This window comes from Melopsittacus undulatus, chromosome 3 (genome assembly GCF_012275295.1).
Source record: "Melopsittacus undulatus isolate bMelUnd1 chromosome 3, bMelUnd1.mat.Z, whole genome shotgun sequence".
NCBI classification, from domain to species: domain Eukaryota; kingdom Metazoa; phylum Chordata; class Aves; order Psittaciformes; family Psittaculidae; genus Melopsittacus; species Melopsittacus undulatus.
In genome coordinates, this window is record NC_047529.1 from 15,974,525 (window position 1) to 15,999,911 (window position 25,387).

The following is a 25,387-nucleotide window of genomic DNA, read 5'->3' on the forward strand; positions in this document are numbered from 1 at the left end:
AATGGCACTTCTCTGCCAAGAAAAGCTTTGGGGGAGGAAGACAGTTCATTAAACGCCATTGGGATGGATTTAGGTTCTATCCTACAGCTGTGCTAAGCAAGCAGTTGACAGTGAAGAAAAAGGCAAGAGCACAGGTTAACAACTCAGCTCAGACAAACTGGAGACCAGTGACAAGTGGTGTTCCTCAGGGGTTAGTGTTGGGACTGGCGCTGTTCAACATCTTTGTTGGTGACATGGATAATGGGATCAAGTGCACCCTCAGCAAGTCTGCCAATGACACTAAGCTGTGTGGTGCAGTCAACACACTGGAGGGAAGGGATGGGATGCAGAGGGACCTGGACAGTCTGGAGAGGTAGGCCAGCACAAACCTCATGAACTTCAACAAGGCCAAGGGCAAAGTCCTGCACCTGGGTCAGGGCAATGGCAAGCACAAACACAGGCTGGGGAAGCTGGATTGAGAGCAGCCCTGAGGAGAAGGGCTTGGGGGTATTGGTCAGTGAGAAGCTCCCCATGACCCAGCAGTGTGTGCTTGAGCCCAGAAACCAACAGTGTCCTGGGCTGCATCACCAGCAGCATGACCAGCAGGTTGAGGGAGGGGATTCTCCCCCTCTGCTCTGCTCCACTCTGGTGAGACCCCCTGCAGTCCTGCATCCAGCTCTGGGGCAACAAGTCCAGAGGAGGCCATGAAGATGCTCCAAGGGCTGGAGCAGCTCTGCCATGGAGACAGGCTGAGAGAGCTGGGCTTGTTCAGCCTGGAGAAGAGAAGGCTCCAGGGAGACCTTAGAGCAGCTTCCAGTTCCTAAAGGGGCTGACAAGAAATCTGGAGAGGGGCTTTTCACAGGGGCCTGTAGGGACAGGACAAGGGGGAATGGCTTTAACCTGACAGAGGGGAGACTGAGATGAGCTCTTAGGCAGAAGTTGTTCCCTGTGAGGGTGCTGAGGCCCTGGCACAGGGTGCCCAGAGAAGCTGTGGCTGCCCCATCCCTGGCAGTGTTCAAGGCCAGGCTGGATGGGGCTTGGAGCAACCTGGTCTAGTGGAAGGTGTACCTGCCTGTGGCAGGGGTTGGAACTGGATGATCTTAAGGTCATTTCCAACCCAAACCTTTCTGTGATTCTATGATTCTTTGCCATCCAGGATGCAAGAGGCATCCTTCACACTGCTAAAAAAACTGTCTGAAATGCACAAGTGTCTACATACTAACTTATAATGTAATATCGTTAATTCTATAGGCAATCTAGAATAAAAAGCCCATCTCAATGTACGCAGCACAGGATTTAGGGTATTTGTTTTGTTTACCATCCTTCTTCTTGACCTCTCTCCCTTCCAAAAATGCTGCCTGATTTCTCATTTGTGGCACTGTCTGCGCTCTTCAAGAAAAATGGAATAGTACTACAAGGTGTGTATAAAGGGTGAAGGCACAGGGCAGGAACAGAGATGAGGGTTCAATGCTGGGATCTCCCGGGCTTCTCACTGAAATACAGATACCCTTAGCAGCCTGGAATTTTAATTCTTGACCTATAAAACACATTTTTTGTGTATAAATCATATTTTTGACCTGCCCAGCACTTTGTACTCCAGACAGCAGTTCCTGAAGGGTCCCTGGGACGGATCTGGGTTCTAACAGAACACGGCTCTCAACAAGGTTTTGCCAGTCCAGCAAAACACACTGTCATTTTTAAATGCATCGCTGGTGTATTCAAAATAGATCATGTGCTTAAATGCTCTGCTGCTGCAATGCCCGGTGTGTGTAAGGAGGAAACGTTCTGAGTGTGCTGACAACACTGAATGCCTGTAAAGAGGCACTTCAAAGGATCACAGACAATGATTTTTTTACACCTGAAAATACACATTTATTAGGAAGAAAGCATGTTTTTACAAACTCATCATGTATAAAATGCAGTGCATTAAAAACCAAACTCAGGAATGATAATTTTAAACCTTCCAGTTTGCTGGAAAACTGTGACACAACCCTCCCCTTTGCCTTGATAAGCAGTGTTTCTACACACATGGCTCCTTAGCTCATTTCATACGAGCTGTTTTCTTGCACTAAGATCCACACTGCATACTACAAGCCCTTTTGTGTGTAAATATGTTCAACAGTTTGGAGACCTACACACAAGCCACACACAGTTGTTTGCAGTGGGGCTTAAATACAAATAGCTCAACAAGTGCATAGTGAGTACAGTAACAATCCATAAACTTTTGTAAGCCATACATCATGGAGTAGCAACACTATGTGTATGGCACAGGATGAAATGGGATACAGTAATGGAAATGCAAATTGAATCACCGGTATCCAGTAAGTACCTCTAAATCACAGGCAACATCCCCCACTGTTTTGCAGAAGTCATAAGAAGCCCAGTTCCCCCAGATGTGTAAAACTGGATTAGCCATGAACTTCAAAACCAGCGTGATGCAAAATAATCCTACGCTGGCAGAAAGGGATCAAAGCTAATTTCTCTTACTTCTGTGGAGGTTTCTGAACTCTGGATAAACACCAGGCAGGAAGTTAAAAACCTCCTTCTTTTGTAAGGTTTAGCAGTGGCTAACTGGAAACAGAGCAAGTTAAATAACCCAGAGAGCAGTGTCATTTTTAACAAGCTTTTATAATGGAACCCTATGGTCGGGAACAGCAGGTCTGTAGCAAGAAAAGCATCGTTACACAGCTTTGTCCACTTCTGGTTACTGGCAGGATGTCATCATCCAAACCACACCACATCTGATCTCAGTACAGAAATTTTAGGATGCCTTTGCTCATGCCAACTCTTGCATTGTCCTGGTGGAGGACTGTGAGTGCTCAGGCAGAGGATTTAGTGCTCTGCTGAACACACCTGAGCACAGGAGGAATTTAAAAGCACACTTCAGTTCTCTGGCCAAGGGGTGAAATCCCAGTGATAACAAAGCCAGCATCAAAGCTCCCCGGTGTGCTGTGTGGTGTCTGGGACCTCACCTGAGGCTTCACACCCTTTAGCATTGTGAGATCGTGCTGTCCCAGCAGAAGCTGCTCAGCCTCACCTCACAGAAGAGGGATTTTCCTTTTCCATGTCATAAACCTCAGGCCAAGGTAAGCTCCAGATGATAAGGCACTGTTTCCTTCCCAGTTTTCTTTGCTGAAGTTGGCTTCTCTGCTAAAAGAAGCTGCATTTGGTCCATGTGGGCATCACGACTTTCATTCCCTTCTGATATCAACTGAGTTTGAACAACTCCTGAGCCAATGCTTCCCTCTTCCCTCTACTGTCCTCTGGTGCAGCTCCTCTGAGCCTTTTTCTGCCCTGCGACGGTTTAATTTGCTCTGCACATATACAGTGTTACAACGTGTTTATATGCATATGTACATGTCACCTGGATCTGCTATGCTGACTTATAATGACTTACAGTTATTATCAACTTATTATTATCAATTACTAATTACTTATTACCAACTTAAAAAGACCCAGCCAAACAACAGGAAAATAACTCCTTCCCAATATTAAATGAAACACATTGATCCAGGCACTGAACATGTCACCACCCATAAAAACCTTTCAGACCTGAAAAAAAAAAAGAAAAGAAAATTAAATAAATAGTGATGCTCAAATTTTAAATAATCCATCATCAATCAATTAAAACTTAAATGGAGAAATAAAGATTAAAATAATACTTCAGATGTACAGGAACTGAACCACTCAACAAAAACCTGTTTCTAAGTACAATAGGGATTTTTTTCACTTGGTGTAATCTCATGTTCCCATTTATTGGAGCAAAATAACTGAGCAGAACTACAGAACTGAAAATATACTATTTTCTTGACAAAATAAAATTAGGGGAATTCTTAGCATCCCAACATTACTTTTAGGGAACCGCCTTCATATTTACATGCATTAATTTTGAGTGGAATATAGCCAAGAAGAGACGAGGTTCAGACCTGGGAGCAAGAAGCACAACCATAAGGAACAGTCCCCTCTGGAAACTGAGCTTATTTGTGCCCAGAACTGACTTGGCTTTGGGGTTTGGTGAGTGGCAGCTTGAGGAATCCATATCCCATCATGTGTGGCATTCCCATGATACATACCTCCTCTTTCTACAGTTTAAAGCATTTAATCAAGAAGATCCAGAAGTGAAGCCACTGATAAAAGTATCTCTATTAATTTCAATGAAGAGAGAATGCTATCCTAAAAAGGGAATATCTCTTTTTCCTTCTTTCCCTCTGTGAAGTTACTGCAACAGAGTGCTCTCCTGGGGTTTCTGGATGACTGGAAACAGCATTTCAAATCATCAGCTGGTTTCAAGTGTGCTCTACTTGCAGCTATTCAATGCCATACGGTATGACTGCAGCCTTCCAGGGCTCCCATCCCAAACCATAGTGCACTCCCATCATTATCACGTATGGCTCTCAGACCTGCTGTTTAAGGATGTCTGCAACCATAGCTGTTGTGGAGATGGCATTGTAGAGAAGAGAAAAATCCAATCCCTCACTGCATCTAGCAAAGGTCTCCCTCAGCAAAGGCAGAATGCCAGCTGATGGCTTTGATTAAGCCATTTTTAATTAAATATTTACATTATTTAATTAAATATTGACATACATTCCCCTTCTAGAACTACTGGCCACAAGGCTCAGAGCCAGGATAAGGCGTTGCATGGGAATCAGCATACCAGCTTCCCTGCTGCATGGCCAACACCATCCTGCTGCAGCAGGGGCAGTTCTGCAGTGCTGCACGGGTTACTGCAGCCTACACACACAGGGCAAAAAACTCCAAGGCATCAGGGGATGTTCAGAGATCAGCTCCTGCTGATGGGGTGGCAGAGTCCATCCTACCAAACATCAGCTGTCAGAGGTGGGTATCCAGTCAAAGCTGGAGTCAATGGAAGGACAGGATGACTAGGAGAGGACAAACTGCTGTGTCAGTATCGTTGACGGAGGGAGAGCCATGACAAGTAGCTCTGACTGGACACCTAACTTCTAGATAAATTAAGTCAGCTGGAAAAAAAAAACAACAAAAAAGAACCCCAAAAATCCCATCAGGGTAAACACCCCAAAGACTTTAGAAAAATATTGTACAGGCAGGTGCAAATAGATTAGTAACTATACCTTACACTGGAACTGGAATAGGGCTACCTGGTCTGGGATGAAACACCCTTCCACAATGTAGGAGCACCATAAAGGATAGTGCTAACTGAGAAACCCAGAAGCACTCCAGAAGAAATAGTCTATTTTCAAGTGTAAATCAAGTGTTACACTGCCATCTAAAAAAATATCCTGCTGCACAAAAGGCATGAAAAAGTAAGTACAAAGAGGCTAGATCACATCAAATAACAATTAGCCATAAGCGGATATGTTATATCATACACGCATCTGTGCTGTGTTAAATATTAATTTAACTTGACATATTTAAAAAGACACATAGTATGGATAAGCACGTTTTGTTAGAAGAGAGCAACTCTCATTAGTAAGAAAGGAACAGCTACAAAGGAGAGCAGAAAGTGGCATTTCGTACAAGGAGCAGTCCAAGGATGAGAAAAGTACGTGGCACAGTAACCTAATACATGCAGTTTTCTGGTATGGAAGATAAAATACTCATGTGCATTCAGTGTGGCTCTTGTAAATTCCTTTTTACAGGACTTTCTTAATCTTGAATTGCAAGCTACTTCATATGATATATTGCTGTCTTCCAGTACTGCCTCATTATTCAATTTGAAAAGCTTACTCTAATGAGACTCGAGTAACACTACGCTAAAACATACACTCTGAAATAAGTGCTGCTTTAGCTGCAACTCAAACCAGACAGCGTTAGCTGCACACGTCTGTCACTTCAAAATGTGAAGAAAGTTCTTTCAAAAGCTTCACACACGCACCCTAAATATAGTCTGTGCCAAAACACAGCAAATACTCTCTGTAATAAACCAATCTGTAAAGATCTTTGTTTTTTACTTCCTTCTTAAGTTCCAGCTTCAAGGAGTACTTGGCTATCCTCTCAGATATGCACTCAACTATGAGGTGAGATACCAACCTAAGCACATGCCTGAGTTTTTTCCTTCACTGTAGTGGATTTACAGACAAAATCTTGCTTCATTTGCCAATTATCTATCTATACAGAACTACATCATTCTTAGTCATGAAGGGGTTTGCTTGGTAACATGCTGCTTGACCTCCCCTCTGCTCCCAAAGCACTGGCTTTTGGAGGAGTGACAGGGTATGTGGGACTATGAGCAAATGCAAATCCTGCAGAAAAGTGAAGAGAAGCTGCATAAAGTAGCAGTAGCTGTGTTTGAAGACAAAGAAGCAGAGGAATGACAGGACAACACAAGCCTTTCTCTTATTCATTACCATTTTGTTGGGGATTTTTCAGTGCAACGATCTCCTACAGCACCTTCTATGATGAAATCAGATGACGTCAAAACAACCCCAGTTCAGCCTTAATGCTCTCGTGTCTTTCTCTGAAGCTAAAAATAAAGATACACATGGATGATTATGAAATGGCAGACACAAAAAACCGAAAAGAATGCCTTGTTCTATGATTCTGGATTACCATGAACGGTGGAAAGAAATAGAAAAGTACAAGAATGCTTTACCTTAAATGATGGATTTAACACATATACATTAAAATATATATGCACTGAAACTTATCAAAAACACATAATGGAAATAACAGGTAAAGAAAATATGCCTCTAACAGATAATAGAAATTAAATCTGCTTGCGGGAACAGAAAACATTTTTTCCATGGTGTATTCCTGATGTAGGATAAAGGCATTTTAGCAGTTACACAGCTGCAATTAAGATCATCTCAGTCCCAAACAACGGCATCGGGGGATTATTAGTGGCTTATTTGTCATACTGAATTACCTGTCGTTATGTGTATGCAGAAGTACCAGCTTAAACACTCCAACAACTCGCCTCCAAGAAAAGTCATCTTTATTGTCATTGTCCTCAATTTCATGCCCAGGCCAGCAACATGTAACGTATGCATGTCAGCACGCAGCCGGCAGTTTGAGGAATCCACACTGACACGACAAGAACTAATCCTATTATTTCCTTAACAGCATCTGAATAGGCATTTTCCAAGTACTGCTTCTTATTGTAAGTTTAACTCATGTGTTAATTCTCTGACTGAGATCTCAAGCTGCTTTCTCTAGAATTGGGGATTTAGGGGAATAAAATCCCTTCTATTGAATTTCGTACTTAAGAGACAAACCTTTCAAAATCAAACAGGGGCTTGCGGACTGTTTGCCTGCAAAACATCGCTTCGCTTTACAAGGCATTGGAAAATATCTCTAAAGTCTTATTTTAGCACACAGAAAATGAGTTTTTAGCACATCTCAAGTTTAAACCTGACAGCAGTTTGGGCAGCTGCCTTTAAATAAGAATCAGGACTGCAGAAATACATCGCGGAGGAGTTTTTCCGAACGATTTGAATGACAATTCGATGCGTGAACAACCAAGCAGAGCTCCATTACAGTAAATTATTTCCTACAACTGCAATTCTCCCCCAGTAAACCACAGTATTCAAAGGTGATCAAGTGGGAAAAGACCTGGCAAAACAGCCTCCCAGCAGTCACTTCCCTTGGCTGAAGAAATTCTGGAGCATGTTGTGCTCAGGGGAGTTTTCCTTTCGGTAATCAAATATTAAGAGATGAAGCACAATGAAAACAAACATCTTACTCTACGCACACACACACACAAACACTTCCCGTGCTTTCCAGCGAAGCTGCAATAGCAGATTGGCTGTGGGGATGCAGGAAGGTATAGGTATCTTATTAAATATTGATTAAAAATAAATCCAAATAATTAGGCTTAATTTTTAATACCCATGTACATTTCTCCCTAATTCATCATGAACGGAATTTTATAAGGCTCCACGAGAGGCTCCGAGTTTAATTTTAATTATGCATTTATTACATAATTCACAAAATTCAGTAATGTGCAGTGAGTCTCCCAGCCATTCAAGTGAGTAACGAGATTTATCAGCCCAGTTTGTCACACAACAAACAGGATTCAGAGCAGTCATAAAGGCGAGTGATGAAAGATACATGGAGGGAGGGAAGAACCAGCAGCAGCTTTATTTCCATGTAATAATGCTAATAATATGCAAATAATTCCCCATCTTAATGAATACTTCAGATGAATGCCACGTTCAAAAATGAGATTGCATGCTGAAAGCTCGCAGCAAAGGAGGAAACACGGCAGCTCAGCTGCTGTGAGGTTTCAAAGCTCTTTTGAAGCCACGAGGTTACAACTGCTGATACCACTGAGCACCCATCCACCCCTACCTGCCTGAAATGATGCTGTCATGCAGCAGAAGATAGCCAAGGTCTTCAAGCTCCTTAAGTCCTGGTTTTGGAAAGTGACTATCATGTCAAAGCCACCTTGGAAACATGCATCATTTTCAAAACATGTGGGGATCCACATGGATGCATGGGATCTGAACCTCTGAAGCATAGCTCTCAGGGTGCACACAAGACGATCTTAAATGCCCAGACCTCCCATGGAGTGGGACTTACTCCCCCTAAATACTTCCAGTGACATCTCAAATTTCTGCAATTATTAAGTCTTGCAGTCCTTCAACAAAGCTTTTGCCAACATCCCCCCTTTCAGAAGGTATCATCTCACCCAGGACAACAGGCATGCACTCAGAAGTAAGTCATACTAGCTATTATAACAACCTTGAGTCACCACGTTTTTGCACACTGTTCTCTTCCCCCATTCTATTATCCTCAATCATCTTCTTGGAATTCAAATATTTAAGACTTGCAACTTGCTCACCAAGCAAAGCCACCCCGTCTGCAGCATCCCTTCCCACATTCTCAATTGAAACCCACTTTTTTCATTCCTGCTTAGACATCTGTTTCATTCAGCTTCCCACATCCACACATGTCCTCTCCTATTTCCAGCCTCTCTCCCTTTACAACAACCCCTTAGGAGACGCATGGACCTTCAGGGTGCCTTCTCCCTCTGCTCTCCAACACCCAATTCAAGGCTCAGGCCCAACATCCCTTATCAGAGACACTAGGGGATGACACGACCTCATGCCCTCCGTCCAGCTGAGACTCTGCCCACTCATCTTCAAGTGTTCTTCAAGGGGACATCTTCCCCTTTGCCTTCAGCCTTTGCATCTATCCATGAAGTGGTCCAAATTTACCTGCCTCCCTTAATATGCCAAACACAAATTATTGTCACTGCAAAGTCCTTTCCGAGTTTATCAGAAACACCTTCAGGAACATGTTTTTTTCCCATACCTCCACAATTCCAAAGGCACTTCAGAAATAGCAAATCATTACTGCTCTGCTCCAGCTGGATGGTGGCCTTTTCACCTGCCACCGAGATGAGCGGTCAGCTTGAATCCTTGAGCAAGAGGCTTTTGCTGCCACCTCTTCCAGAAATGCAGCTTTCTTATAATCTGAACTGACAGCATTACACAAATGCCTTAATCACAGGATTTACAAATATATAGATATACATGGGAGGAGTGGTACTTTTTACCTCTTGATTTTCAGCATTTCAGACTCATACTCTCTGGCTGGTTTTTTTTGCAGCTAGAGTCAGGAGTGCACATACACACTTCTTGCGTACAAACTGAGGTTTCTTCCTCAGGTGATCACCACGTATCGGCAGCTGAAGCTCTGAAAGAAGGAACAAGTGTTCTCCCAAATAACAACATATACAGTTAGTAGCACTATCTTCCTGTACAGCTGCTGAAACAGCAATCCCATGCTCCACAACAGTCACCTGCACTGTTTTCTTTCCCTTTGCTCAATAAAGGGCATGATGAGCACAGGTGATTTCTCAGGCTGCTACATGGGTATTCCTTTTAGAAAATACTAATAGATGTATTTCTTTTGCTTGTCTGCTTTATATATTATTTTTATATATTCATGTGTATGTATTTACACATATTTTATACATATCTATGTTTTTACCTACATTTATCCCATTTTGTATTTATTCATGTAAAGTTTGATCCACACCGCAACTCCAGTTTGACATGCACAATCTGTTTTTCTTGTAATAGTTGCATTTGCCACCCTACAGCTTGGAGGCAGCTGAGCAGTTTAAAGGTTTTTACTGCTTAGCTGTCACACAAGTTCATTTAATATCTTCAGTTGTTTTCTTATGGACAGGTAACTTACCTGACCATATTGTGTGCATGCCACATATGACACAGCATAAGCAATCTTAAATATAATTGGTGTTCCTAGCAGTTCTATAAAGGGAAGGGATATTGAGTTCCAATGGATGTCACAAGCTTAAAATCAGTTGGAGTCCACAAAAGATCAGCCTGATGCTGAGTGGGGGTGGTGGACACTCTTCTGCTCTCATCCTTGGGGAAAGACTATAGTGTGAACTTCCCCCTTTTGGGGCTCCAAAGGAGAGCCCTATAAATGACAGAAAACCCTCACACAGTTCTGCCATACCCTTCAGGGGTCCAGGGCAGCCAACCATGAGACACAAGCCCCCAGGAGGCCAGGCTTCCCTAGGTTTGGCACTCACAGCACTGCTCATGAGACACCCAAATGGGAAGGCAGCAAAACAGGCTTTTATCAACCTCCTCCCACTGGAATCCTCAGCTCCAACACTGTTGTATGACTTCATTGTGAAATCACTGGCCCTTCAAATATTATTCTTATTTTGACCTCAGACCCAGAGGGTAATTCACTGCTTTCACGTTAAGGGAGGACCAGCAGACAGGATTTTTTCAACATCTGATCCAACATCAGAAAGCTCCTCACTCACTCAACACACAGTAGCTCACTCTCTGAACTAAAAAAAGAAACTCATTCCTCATCTTTCACTTAAAGGATGCCTTTACACACCAGATGTAGTGTCCTCTTTCAAGATACTTACTGCAAAACACCAAAGTTGCTGCAAGAAAGAAGAAAACCTGAGCTAGGAAAGAGCCACAGACTGTACTATATCCAAAAAAAAGATTGTAAATTTGACTGTCCTCACAACCCAGAAAGCAACCTGTCTGTGGGTCAGCAGAATTACTTGGGAAGATACCAACTGAGTCTTCAGTAAGTCAATTTACTCTTTACCCTTCCTCTTCCGTGCATGTCCTGGGCAGCCCAAGCATGAGGAAGGGATGGCAGCTTTCTGAACCAGTCAGCTCCACGACAAAAGCACAGTATTGCCAAGCAGGGCACCGTGAAATTCTTCAGACTCCAAGTCTTAACACAGATTTCCAATATCCCATGAAGCCCCTGACTCTTTCTCAAATCACCTCGATTCAGAAGATCCAAGTACACAAGGAAAACAAGCAGTAACAAGTCTTGTAGGAGGTCTTGAAGGAATCATTTCAACCCTTTCTTTGGTTATATCATATACATGTATGCATATACATATATATATATATGGTCATTGATTATGTTCATATATATATGCCCTATGCCTGGAAGTGTTGAAGGCCAGGTTGGACAGGACTTGGAGCAACCTGGTCCAGGGGAAGGTATCCCTGTCTATGGCAGGGGGTTGGAAATGGGTGAGCTTTAAGGTCCCTTCCAACCCAAATCATTTTGTGATTCTATGAATCTGGAGAACCCAAACAAAACAGAGGAAGGAAGATGGACAACTAAGCAACCAAAGCAGAATGACTGAGATATCAGGCAGCGGAACATCACTTAATAAGGCAGTTCTGTGGGCAGCACCAGAGCTGGAAACCTTTATTATGGCCTCTACAATCAGCACTGCAGCACTCTGTTGACACAACAGAACATGGCTCAATTACAAGCACCGTTGAGGTTGAGTAATTTCAAACATCTTTTAATGTCTGTAGATAGTCCAGTGGGAAGTTGGCTGGAAAGAGCCACCACATGAAAATAGATACAAACCCCTTCAAATCATTACAGTGCCAGACAGGAGGGAAGAACGGAGACTGAAGAGGGAAAGGGGGAAAGGTTAAGATTCAGACTTCCAGCTAAACCGCTTAAAGCATTTATTTATGTCCACTGCCTCCATTACAAGTTTATATTATGCCTTGGGGAGCAGTACCAGACCAATTCCATCAACTCAGATTGTTACTTCAAAAGTAAGATTTTAAATGTAATCCATACTCTTCTTTCTTCTTGTTGTATGAATACTCACATGAGAGAGAAGTCATTCTGCTTTCTTCTGCGTAGGAAAAATGTTGCATGAGAAATCAGATATATAATCAGCTATATTGGCTGGACTTAACCACAGTATTGCACACTAAGGCACTGGGCTGCTAATGAAAATCTGGTAAAGTCTGTTCATAAACCTGGGTTGGAAACAAAGCATGTCAGGCAAAACAGAGTAATCTACAGAGCTTCCCCTAAACTCACGAGGTCAAGGGAGAACCCTCTGAAAGTCTTTAACTAAATTTACAAAGGACAAAATTAGCTGCTCAGAGTCTGTATTACTGCACCTTCTACAGGGTTATCTGGCAGCTGAGTGGTGCCCAAGTGTGCGAGAAAGACATCTGAGGAAAGGCGTGGGGAATCCAACACATCAGCATCTTCTAAATCAAACCCATATCTCAAATCAGGTTCTTTGGATGCACAAAATCACCAAGAGAAGAGCAAAAGGACCTTTCAGATATTGCTGGCTGATGAACCCCTGAATTCTTAACAAATTTTTTCTCCATTTCATAGGCATTACCTTGCTGCCAAGATCAAGCCAGCATCCCAGCAAGGAACTGCAGGATAACAAACAGTAATAACAAAATAGCACTTCATAGCCTTGTGGGGTTTTTTGGTCACTCATATTATGAGGATTTGGAATAAGGAAATCTGTTCTGAGAACTTCCAGGGAAACCCATCTATTAAAACAGGGCAAACGTGTCTGTGAATGCCACCAATTCCCCACTCCTGCTCTGGTTAGTGTTGCTGAAGGGGACAGTAAAGGATGTCAGGGCAAACAGCAACACACACCTCCTGCAACAGGGCAGCGTGTTGATGTCAGAGAATCTGCAGCATACGTGGCTAAAAGCTACTCAAGTCTTGCTAACAGCTCTGATTTCTCACTGTCCTCGTAAGTCGGTGCACAGAGTGCATTACCCACTGCTCCAGTGGCTGGCTGCTCAGGACAGGGGGGATTGAAATGTGGCAGCAGGGCAAAACAAGAAGGGCCAGAAATGGCCCAGAAACCCTGAGCCATGCACAAAGCACAGAGATGATGAATACAGACTGTTCGGTCTTCCTCTGGATGAGCTGCAAGCCTCTGCGTATGCCTTCTGAAACTATCTACTAGTGCTTAGCAGTAGTAACTCTCTTTAAAACAAACATAAATGTTCATGAACCAATGCCCACATCATTTCTGTCATGTATGGAGGTGGCTGGTTTTATGGTGGGAGAATAAAACTCAGCAGGACTGTGAGATTTGTTCTGAAGCCAGTGGTGGGGGTGACTGTGCAGCTTCAACTTCCACCTTTGGACGGCTAGTCTGTGGATCTGTCTGCTTCAGACACCTTCTGCTGCATTTATGACTTCTGAGCACCTCTGACAGCATCACTTTTAGAGTTTCAAAGGAAAGCAAAGTTAAATCTTTCCTGCCCATCTGCAGCAACATAATCACCATGCTTCTTTGGGAGATCATTTGTACAATCATCATAGAATCATAGAACAGTGTGGGTTGGGAGGGACCTTAAAGCTCATCCAGTTCCAACCCCTGCCACAGGCAGGGACACCTTCCCCTAGACCAGGTTGCTCAAAGCCCCATCCAACCTGGCCTTGAACACTGCCAGGGATGGGGCAGCCACAGCTTCTGTGGGTACCCTGTGCCAGGGCCTCAGCACCCTCACAGGGAAGAACTTCTGCCTCATATATCATCTAAATCTCCCCTGTCAGTTTAAAGCCATTCCCTATCGTCCTGTCACTTCATCCTGCTGTACAAATCCACACAATTACCTCAAATGGGATCAGGATGGTTTACTTCTTTCCTTAAGTTGAAGCCACCCTCCCAGCACTACAGGGCAGTAAGTTTTATGAGTATTAAGTGGGTGAAGGATGAAAAAAGGTGGGGGTGACAGCAAAGGCCTTCTCCCACATCATACAGATGACAGAACCTCAGAAGCCATTGCATCTAATGAGTGCCCCAGGCTGCTTAAAATACTCCTCTTAAACCTGCGCTGATACCCAAGTATCTGACCCTGAAACCATTTCCTAAAGGAAGATTTCCCTCTATGCAGTCAGACAGAGCACAAGCTACTCCACCAAGCCCTTATTAATTTGCCATTTGCTCATATCCAGCAGAGGTAAGGAGTAAATCAGCAGCTCTGTAGTTCTGTCACAGATGCCACAGGATTTTCTAGACAGACAGACTGTAAGTGCTGCCCTGCTGGGACACTGCACTCCATGTCAATAGCACATAAGAGGATCGCAATCCCAGCATTAGCTGTGTGAGTGCTACCGATAAATAGCTATTTTTCAAGCCTGATTTCTCCAGCTCCCATCATTTCCCATTTTGATTCAGATTCTTACTGTGACCAAACGCATCACTGCCCAGCTAACGTTGTCCATCCAGCCCAGACACCACGTTTGTTCACATAAGACTGCTACGTACAGATTTTTCCTTCAAAACATTAGGAATGTTAGTGGTTTTATATCCCTGTTCCGGAGCAAAAGCGGTGCCATTGGTGCCCATGCAGCAGCTGCACTGACAGCCAGAACAACATCCTCCAAACACCCAAAATTTTATCCTGTGTTACTGCTTAAGCCTTTCCTATTAAAAACCATCAGTTTGTTTTTAAATAGAGACAGAATTCACCTCTGTTGCCCCACTGAGAACCGAAGATGCCAGCAAAACACTTCACCATGTGCTCAAGTAGCCCCCATTGGCATCATGCTTAAAAGCAAGATGCACTGGACAGTTTTGTTGAGCCCACACAGGACCAAAATGCAGTCCCATCCTTCACCCCAGGCATGGTGCTGGTGGATTATTTAACCCTCCTTTCCCAAAAGCAGGAGCACATTGCACAAGAACTCCATCAGGCCATGGTGAAGTTTGAAAAGCAGCTTCTCAATGTGCTGTAAAGGTCGACATCGCTGGGAGAGCAGGAGAGGATCCGTAACATGTTCAGGCAGTGCCAGGTCCTTCAGCAGCTCTCTATTGCCTGAATGTAAAGTAGTCTCAACTGAATTTCACTAATTCCTTCAAAGGCTCTCTTACACACATCTCCACAGATTATACAGTAAATACGCTTTAAGAAAGCGCTCTCTAATCCCAACAAGGCTATCTAAAAAATTAGACTTAACCAGCTGACCTCTGATTATCTTCAGCATTTCACCCATCCACCTACAATGCACAAATTTCAGTCTCAAAGTAACACTTCTTTCAGATGGTGTAGTTGGAAGGTAACAATGACAATGCTATTCAACGCCTTGAATGAATTGGTACATGAAAGCATCCAAACTGTCCCCAAAGAGCTCAGTGAGGGCCATGAATGCTAGACCTCTCCTTAAAGCTACTGAGTCCCAGACACATGACATCTAAGCAGTGCTTTTGCTCTCAAGTGCCACAGCTGATAAATCAGCACTGCCCCATCAGGATCTGGCCAATGGTCTGCCCACACTTGCACAAGATTAATCTAAATGAAATGAGCTCAAATCTTTAAATGCTAATTAGATCCCACATGATGACTTTAAGAAGAAACCTCTCCAGTAACTCTGCCTTTTGTGGTGACAATGTTTACAAAATTTGGGAGTTGTGAATAAAACTGGAATCTCTCCATGGCAGCTTTCATTAAATACTGCAGCCTGCAAAAGAAGTGACTAATTTTACACTAAAAATTAGTAAACTGTTTGCCTGATGGCTCCTCCAGAGGCAAAGGTGCTGGCATCCTCCTCCAGCTTGCTTATGTCTTCCTCCATCCTTGACAACCTTGTAACTAGTCTGTCTGTAGCACGTGGGCTGCAGAAGTGGTACCTATCATTCATCAGCAAACTTCATAGAATCATAGAATACCAGGCTGGAAGGGATCTGGAGGATCATCTAGTCCAACCTTCCTAGGCAAAGCATGACCTAGACTGTATGTCCCAGCCAGCCAAAAAACCTTAAGGGTTATCTCAAACCACAAACTTGTCCTTTTTTGCCTTTCTGTCCCAGGCCATCTTTAAGGATCACCCACTTCTATCAGCCAGCCAGAAGTTCATTCTGCAACCAAACACGTAAGAGGAGCTGGCAGTGTCAACAAGTTCATGCTTTTTATAATGATAAGCTTATTTTTCACTGTTACATTTGCTGGGGGCTGGGTGCCAATGCCTAAAGTGAATCTGTGCATGCCACACACTGCAGGCTGTCCAGACACTGCCACCCTCTTTATGGCTGTAGACTCAGAGAGCAATTTCAGCTGCTCCAAGCTTCTAAAACTAGTGTTTCACTGTTTCCAGACTGGCATGCATGCCATTTAAGGGCCATGTTAATGGATACCATAAGCAGTTTTTGCATTTGAAGGCCTTCCACTGCGTGGATGTTGCAAGTTAGGTCTCTTTAGGACAAAATCTGTCTCAGTGCATTTGAAAGCATCCAGAGAAATCCTGATCCCAGCAGGGGCCAGAGATTGTTTCAATTACAAAAGGGAAAAAATGCACAAATACATCCTAAAGAAAGGGGAAGAGCCTTCAAATAGATACAGCTTTCTTAGAAAGAGATTAAAATATCACAGGAAGTAGAAAACACCGAACACCAGTTTGGGAAACAAAAGACATGCAAGAGGTTGATTATGGCCTTGATTAGCAATCCCTGGTCAGAGCTGGAGAATCCATGAGCAAAGCCATCTCTGAGAAGAGCTGAAGCAAGGTAGGTGCTGCAACAGTTTGCTGATTTCCAAGAGAGGTGAGCTACAGGGACTCTTCACACACCTGTTATCAGTGAGGAGAGTGTGCAGGAGCATCCTCTTGCTGGTGGAAACGAATCTTGGCTCAGGAGCGAGACAGCACTGTTAGAGTGGAGGAGGCGCCTACATCCAATTACACTGCCTTAATGAGTCTAAGAACAGATGAATATTTTATCATTTTTCACCCTGAATATTTGGAGGGGTTTTCATTTCAGCAGAAAGGGAGGATGCAGATTCACAGCATTGGCATGGTGGGGCATCCAGCTCACTCACAAAGAGCTGTGGACCTCAGCTTGCACCTCTGAATCCCAATATATAGCTGAACCATGGACACATGTTGAGATGTCACCCCTCAGCCAGAGTCCGCTCTGTCACCTGCAGTATAAGGTCAGCTGCAATTCTGAAATACCCTCTTTTCGGGAGGACAGCCCAGAGGGGGATTGGGTGCAGCTATAGCCATCTCCTGCTATCTCTCCATTCTCTGCTCATACTCATAGCCTGTCCTCCTGTGAAGAAACCTTGTGATATAACAGAGCATCCTCCCCTTTTCTGCAGGATGTAGTAGTAGTGGCTCAACATGCTCCTTTGTACACTCACTGATATGGATTTTTACTGACAGCTCTCCCTGCAGGATGGTAGGGCATACCCTGAGCTAGCTAGGACCTGCCTGTAGCAATTGATTTGGAGGCATATACAGATTTACCTGATCTTCCTAGGCAAATTCTCTCTCTCTACCTTGAATTAAATCTAAGCATGAAGCAGAAGCAGCTGCATTTGTGTAGTGACACATTAAAGTGTCTGTAAAGCATTTTAGGATCCTTCAGGAAAAACACTAAATATCTGTTCTATAATTCAATGTATGTTAATATATTCAGTGCAGATTTCGACTCTCCAATTTCACAGCAAAAAACCCAAGAAAATTGGCGCTTGCTGAAATGTTATGATGCCAAGGGATGGAAATGGTCCAGGGTCTTAGAATACTCAACCAAGTTTAGCACGGAGTACAGTGAAAACCCCGTCACAACACACACACATAGAGTCTGCACAGCGTAGGATACAGAGCAAGCTCCGTGCTTGAGCACACTGGGTTTGGTTTGACCTGCAAGTGCCAAAGCCACAAGCCAGATGCTGTTTCACATTTCTGTGGTTGCCAAGATCAAAACCAAAACCTGCCTCAGTCCTCACACAGTGAGAGTCCTGGTCCTGCTTTATTCCTCTGCTTTATGGCAGGTGGAGAAACATGCAAAGCATTCTTCTTGCTCATTTTTCACTGTGCCCTCTTCTCAAAAGCTGTACCTGAGGTGCTCCTATTCGCCAGCAGCTTTTGCCTGACATGACCTCATAAGGAGAGCACTTCAAACCACAAAGCAAGAGCACTTGCCCTCTTTTCCCATAAACACATGCCATTAATTGCTACTTCTTCTGGCCTGTAACATATTTTTGTTCGCTGCTCGGAGCAACTCGGAGCACATAACTGCCCTCCATTGTTCACGCTCTTCAGCAAACACGCGAACAAGAGAACCTACTGCTTTTCCAGTGTGTTCAAACAGAAAGACTCTACAGCAACACCATAGTTTAACAGACCCAGTGCTATTTTAGTATGTGCTAATTAGGGGGGTGTTTGAAACACTCACTAAGTAATCAGTGCTCACACACCGCCTGCTTCTACACCTTGAGAAACAAAAAAATCCCTGCTGCAGCACACTGCACATGGGAATACTCTCCTGTACAGCCCCCTTCGATCTTCCCCAAGCCCCTGGAAAAAGCTCTGCAATTGATTTTCTCCCCCAGCATCTTTGGTTTCTCGGTGTCCATTTAAGCAGGTCACTTCTGGACCCCAGCCTTTGTTTAAAACCTCCTCCTGTTTTGCTACGGTGCTACCGATAATACGTCTCAGCCTGACAGCTGGAGCGCTGCCGAAGAGAACTCTTGAGTGCCTTTAGCAGGAGGGGCAGGAGAAGCACTTCAAAGTGAAAGTATTATTCTCCAGCAGTGAAGCACCCTTCCCTCCTGCCTCGAGCAACAGCAACCCTTCCGTTCCTTTGGTTTCTAACAATATCTTCCCCCTGCTGCAGAGTTACAAAAAGCCCGACCTGAAAACCAGCTCTTAAAACAACTGTCAGCAGTTTTTAAAGCCCTCTAAGTAGTACATTGGAAGGAGAAGGGGAACAAACTCGCCTCAGGGGCACACTCCAGTGCAGCTCCACTTAGCCATAAGAAGTAAAAGATACATATATACGTAAAAATATGGGTGCATATTGGTAAACCTGAGGGCTGGCATGTCAGAGGATGGCAAAGCGCAGGGGCTGCTGGCAGACAGATGCCTGCAATACATCCTCTTGCTTTATGGTGGACAGAGCAAGTCCGAGGATCTGCAGGTGCTTCATGGGAGGAAAGCAGGAGCTGTCAAAAGCCTGCTTTGACCTGCTGTCACCCAGGGCAAAGGAAGGAAAGGACGTGCTTTTTCATTACAGGACACAATGATGCACCTAAATCAGTAGCAACCACCTTACCCAGCTGTGACACCAATCCACAGAAGGTCCAGCAGCTGAGACACACACCCCCTTTCTCACAGCTTAGCTGTGATCCTGGCAGATCCTCCCCTGTAAGAACACTGGCAGGCATCACAGAACTGGATGCAATCATTAAAAGTCTTCAAAGATAGGAAATATTCTACCAGAGCAAGGTAACAATGCAAACGTGCAACAGGGCTGCGAAGTGTCAGCAGGAAGCACATATGCAGAAGCATGTGATGTGTTCATTCTGCTCAGAAGCCCAGAGAGCATCTGTACATGTGCCATCAACAATGCATCAAGGACTTCTTTCATTTTTATACACTCACTGGCAGGGATACAGAGACAGTTCTCTGACCTTCACTTTCTCACTGCCCAAGTGCATATTTCATGGACCAACATATTATATAGCTCCATGTAATGAAAGCAGATGAAGAATCTAAGAACTGTAGTGTTACCGTGTTATTTTTTCCACATGGAAGATCAAACCAAGAAACTATTGTCTACTCTTTTTTCCCTCAAGCACTGGTGCATATTGCACAGGATTCAACAAGTATGGGGTTGAATGTGAAAACATGAATTCCTGAGAAAACTGCTTATGAAATACAGCAGGGTTACAACATTCTAACACCTGGTTACTTTTGGATGCTACTCTCAGAAAATGTCTGCAAAACAGCCATTTGAGATCCCATCTTTATTATCTCAATGCCATCAACACCAAATAGATCTTGCCTCTTTAGTAAATGCAGAGTAACATTTAATGTTTTGAGTTTCAAGGCTGGAAAGCCATTTCAATGATTAGAGCCTCAAGAAGCAATACATCATAACATTTCAAAAAGGAGTTGGTTTTGACTCCAGTATTACTGAGCTAAATTACTCGCACCATTATGGAAAAGTAATTCCGCATGTGAGAAATGAGCAGCAGCACTTTGGTGATAAGGACAGAGAGATGTACTAATGAGGAAACATAAGCTCCATTCTAACACAGACTTGCTGCAGCCACAGCTCTGGAGCCCTTAGCAGTGTCTCCTCAGTTTTCTCCAGGGACCAACTCGGTATCACTATCACATACTCCTCTGGAGTGATGAAAGCACATTATAAACTGATAAAAGGCAATCCATGGTATTTCTTACAGGCCTCCAAAGATAAGCAATTTATTAAAAAGATCTTTTCAGGAACCTAGCAAAGCCAAAATATTCCTCATCAACACCTCACACCAAATCCATCTTCCTTTAAATAAATTCCTAGAGCCAGTGCTATGGAGTCGCTCTTTCCTAATTGCCACTGTTTTGCATTTGCAAATTACAAGTGGTAATGCCTCTTCGCCTGTCAGCAAAGATTTATCAACCCAGTCCTGTGTTGAAAGGTCACACGAGCAAATCCAAGTGCACTTTCTAGCAAGTGCTTTAAGCATGAAACCCTCCTCTCCGCCCGAGCTGTCCCATCGACACCGGTGCACAAAACCAGGATGACAGAACACATAATAGTCTAAATAATTAAACCCAAAACTATAATTATCAAAGTAAAAGAACAGCTCTGAGATGTAACGAGCCTTACTTTCCTTTATCCTCCATTCACATATTCGCAACAGGTCTCCAAGGCACTACTGTGAATTAGAGTAATGAAGAGATGCTCCAGGGCTTGGTTAAAGGCTACTGCATCCAGCTGTGCATCCTTCATTAGAACAAAAAGAAACCACTGGAAAACTGAGGGTCTGATTCACACTCACAGCTTTAAACCACTCCAGCAGTGTAAATGTGAGGATAAATTATACCCACACCTCCTCTAACAGCAGTGTAAATGAGCTGAAATGTAAACTATGATCCAGCTGAAGATCTCAAGATAAGAATTAAGGGAAACATGGAAGACAGATATTTTGTTGTCTTGTGCCTTGTGCAAACGCTGCTTTCCACATGGAGTTGTTCCCGTCTCTGAACAGGACCTGGAACTGCAGCATCACCCGAGACACTATAAAAATTAGGCATGGAAATGCCCAATAAATGAACTATCCAAACTGCCATTTACTGTGTCTGCACCTTCACTGATACAAAAACCTCTCTCACAGCCCACGTGCTTCCGTAAAGCTCTCCGATTCACCTGCACTGACAGGAAAAGTTTAAGCCAAACATCTCCATGCGAAATGAGGTGAAATCAGCTGAACTGGCCAAGTCAAGTGAATAAATGAGGCCTTGCACTGTTTGCGAGGAACCCTGCTCCTCACAGGTGTGTTTTATTCATTGTGGGTCATACCTCTTGATTTCAGGCACGTTACTCCTCTGGCTTCACAAGGCACTCTGCAGATTGATTTGCACTGAGCAGGGTCACCACCTGACAGCTCATCCCTTGCAGCAACGTGTCATTCTGAAAAGCCCTGAACAAGAGGTGACCTTGCTATGATGGGCTGATGGGGATGCACAAAACCGGGGCAGAAGGAGAAGCCTGGCACAAGCACCTTGCCCTGATGTCTTCCCACTGGTGCTCACTCCAGCACCTGGCTGACCTTAACTACACTGCTAATACCAGGGGTTTCATTTTGTTATTTATTAAACACGTAAGACTAAAAAGAGAAGATTTTAGAATAGAAGGACCTGTGCAGCTCAAACACAACATGCTCCAACAGCAGTGTGGGGAGTTCAAGTCTCCCTAGGATTTATCGACTTTGGAATGTCTCCCTTCTGTCTGGGTCAGGACATCCTATTCCAGAAATCAGTTACCCAGACACTAGATTTTTTACAGTCCTACAGGCTGCAAAACCTTACTCTCCTTTTCGTCCAAAAAGTTTGAGGGATTTTACTTCACCATTGAGACTCCAGAATACATCATCTGAGAGTGTTATAGTGGGCTGGCAGCAGAAAAATGTCAAAATACACATTCCAGGATTATACTATCAAATCGGATTGGGAGGGCTCAAAATACTTTGGTAGAGAAAGATTTTAGAAGCTCATCATTTAAATTCCGCCGTAGTGCTGAAAGCGAGCGGCACTCAGCATTCCAGTCAACACCTAATTCACTTTGACTCCGACTCAAAACGAGTAAACAGCACATTGAACCCAAATCCTCAAACCACAGACTTGTAAACACTCTCCTCTGTCTTCCTCACCCATGCCATGGAGGGTTGGCCCGTGTTTTCAAAGCCTGTGTGAAAGCAGATGGTAACCACCTAATTCGGATTCAATGCAATCTGCTGCTTGTGGGGAGAAAATCTTGCCTGCCTCTCCGACAAATGTAAAACCTGGGAAGTTCAACCCACTTGGTAGTTTTGTTAGATGTTTTGCAACAGTTTTGCCAACAAACCCAGCTATGTTCAGGGAGAACACATGCTTCTTGTTCTCAGCCTGAAGTCAACAGCAAAAAAACCCTCAGCTAATTCTGGAAATGGTGAGTGGTCCACTTGCTTAGCTTTTAGTCTGGCTTTGCAACTTGCACATGCACTGCTCATGACAACATGATACAGACCGATTGATACAGCTTATCTAGATCATTTTTAATCACTGTATCTGAGACCTTATACAAATTACATTGCATTATAGGTAAGTGCTTTCTGTCTCAAAAGAAAACCATGCTGGTGGCCTGCTGATGAACTCACTCCAGTTTGTGGAAGTTTTATTATGGGGCACAAAACTGGATGCTGGAAAGGGGGTCAAATGACTGTCCTCTGTCTATGGCCTGTTTAAAGAGCCTTAGATGTTGGTGGTTTCCCTTACTGCTTCCACCTCCTGCATACTGCTCTTCTGCACAGTGAAAGCAGTATCAACCACACCTCCAGTCATGCCCCAGGCAGAGGTTGTGACATGATCCCTCAAAGTGAAAAACCTCTTTGACCCTACTCTAAACTCAAGGATTTGACAGTTTTTCTCTCCAAGAGATGAAAAACTGGCTAATGCTGATTAGTGAAGCCCCTTCACAGCAGCCTGTAAATAACCCTGGCTTGACACAAATGCCAGTGGTCACGAAGCTTCAAAACTGGGCAATTTTATTTGACTGTCTTTCTCTGTGCAGGAATGCATTTTGGAGGTTGATTCTATGTGATACAATCAGGATGTTTTAGTTCCTGGAGATAAGATGACACTTCTCCTCCTACCACAGCTATAAACTTTAGAAGCACGACACAGATTTCCTACAAACTTACAAATGTTTGCTTCACTGTTTCAGCAGCTCAACGAGCATTAACTGCATTAAAAGGAGACAAAGAATCACTAAATGTTGAAGTTAACAACATTTCTCTGATCCCTGATGTTTTATACACATAAAATGAAGCTTTCAATGAGCACATGCTTATTCTCACTGGCACAGAGCTGCCTTGCTTTGGTTTTCTCTCTTGGGGAGAAATGAAGCTCTGAATCCCCCCGTGACTAAAAGCAGAAACTGGACAATCAGCTGGTGAGTTAGGTTGGGCTGAAGATGAGGTGATATGGGAAGACTTTTCAATGTAATTGATGCATTTTCTCGGTGCATTAATCCCTGTCAGATAAACAAATGATAAGAATAAAACCTACCCTCAAACTCTGAAGTTACAAAGGGGTTTTTTAACTTTTATTTTGACATTAAGTCACTCATAAACCATCAATATCCACTTTCAAGACTGTAACAGAACTAAAGGAAGAAAATTATGGAGAAAACCTTCACTTCTTCCTCACTGAGAACGCTAAGTCCCAAAAGGCTCCAATCTTAACCCTGATTTCAAACTCCATCCATTTAGAACCATCAAATCACATAACGAACGACCTCTCCTCTTCAACTACCTGATATACTCCCTGGTGAGCAGAACAAGAGCATCCTTTCTCAAGCCATACAAGGTTCTGCATTTTCTACCTGCTCTGCATTGGAAAAGCTGCTGTTGCTGAGCTTCACCCAAATCAACTGCTGCTGACAGAGCAATGCTGTCGTAGTACAGCCTCATTCACTGCTGCTTGTCCTAGATCAGGAACTTTTAGAGGCAGAATCTAAGTCAGCAGCTACAGCAGATTGGCCATGTCAACGTTTAACCAAGCAAAAGCACTACCAGGAGAGGCTGCATTGATGCCAAACCCCACTCTGCCAAAACCACTCCAGACACCGTCTGCAGCATTAACTGACTGAAAGAGCTGCACCAGGGTCTGCTTTCTCCTCTGGAGATGGTCTAGCTGCCTTCCTTGGTTTACAAGTTATACGCTGCCACATCAGGGGTTGTCACTAGATGCTGGACTGAGGCCCACCCTCAGGGTCCGTCCAAGTGCACCAATTCAGTCCCTGGCAAACCAAACCTGTATTAAATCCGGAACAATGCTGTCACTGCACACGCAGCAGGCTTCAAATTATGTGCCAGCTCTTGACCCATCAGGTCATCTCTTAGTCAGCATCAAGATCAGGGGCTGAGTTTTAATGCCCTGGAGTCAAGACAGAGACTACCCTCTGTCTCTTAACAGGGTAATTTCACAGAATACAACTCTCCAGAAGTACTTTTGCTCACTTTAAAGATTAGATGTGGTTTCACAAGATTTATTTTCATGAAATGAGATTTTTATTCTCCTTTTTATAAATCATTTGATCTCACAGTATATTTCAGCTACAATATTAACTGCACAAATCCACACATATCCAGGCAGAAATGTTAAACAGGGTATGGTCAAGAAGTGGAGAATGATGTGCAGACAACTGTGAGGGATACAGATGGATGCTAGATCTAAGACCATTACAGCAGCTTGCTTAGAACAGAAGATAGGAACATGCAACCATCTTTCACTAATGTAAAATAAGCTTGGGAACACTTAACATTTCCTTCAACAAATCCTTCCACTTGCAGCCTCTGCCATGGTGTTGGTATCTTCCACCTGGCAGCAACAAAACCTCGTTGAAATGACTGCAAAAACATGCAAAAGCTCTTCTTGCCTATTCATGCAAGCACTTCCCCCATTGCTGCTCACAGACCTGCACTTATGCTAGGCCAACAGCGAGTCACCAGCGATGTAACCTAAATGCAAAGATAAACAGCCTTTCAATCTTGGACCTAGAAGCCTTAGGTTTGTTAATAGGTTTCTCAGAAAGAAAGCAAAATTGAGAATATTGGAAAAGAAAATCCTCTTGCTCTAAAGTTCAGGCCAAAGGGAGAGCAGATTACTTGAACATGGTGCT

General features: G+C 43.6%; 1 protein-coding gene across 3 annotated transcripts in view; it reads right to left on the reverse strand.

Annotated features, from left to right (window-relative positions):
* XKR6 (XK related 6) overlaps window positions 1–25,387 on the reverse strand; it is a 172,957-nt gene that overhangs the window by 119,675 nt on the left and 27,895 nt on the right. For 2 of the 3 annotated variants that reach the window (XR_004549490.1, XR_004080214.2), the window contains exons 2-3: window positions 6,306–6,421; window positions 2,589–3,531 (exon numbers count right to left, since the gene is read on the reverse strand). The exons of the other annotated variant lie outside the window; for it this stretch is intronic. The gene's annotated coding sequence lies outside the window, so the exon portion shown is untranslated. Of the gene's footprint in view, window positions 1–2,588; window positions 3,532–6,305; window positions 6,422–25,387 lie in introns of those variants that run through there. 3 annotated transcript variants of the gene reach the window in all.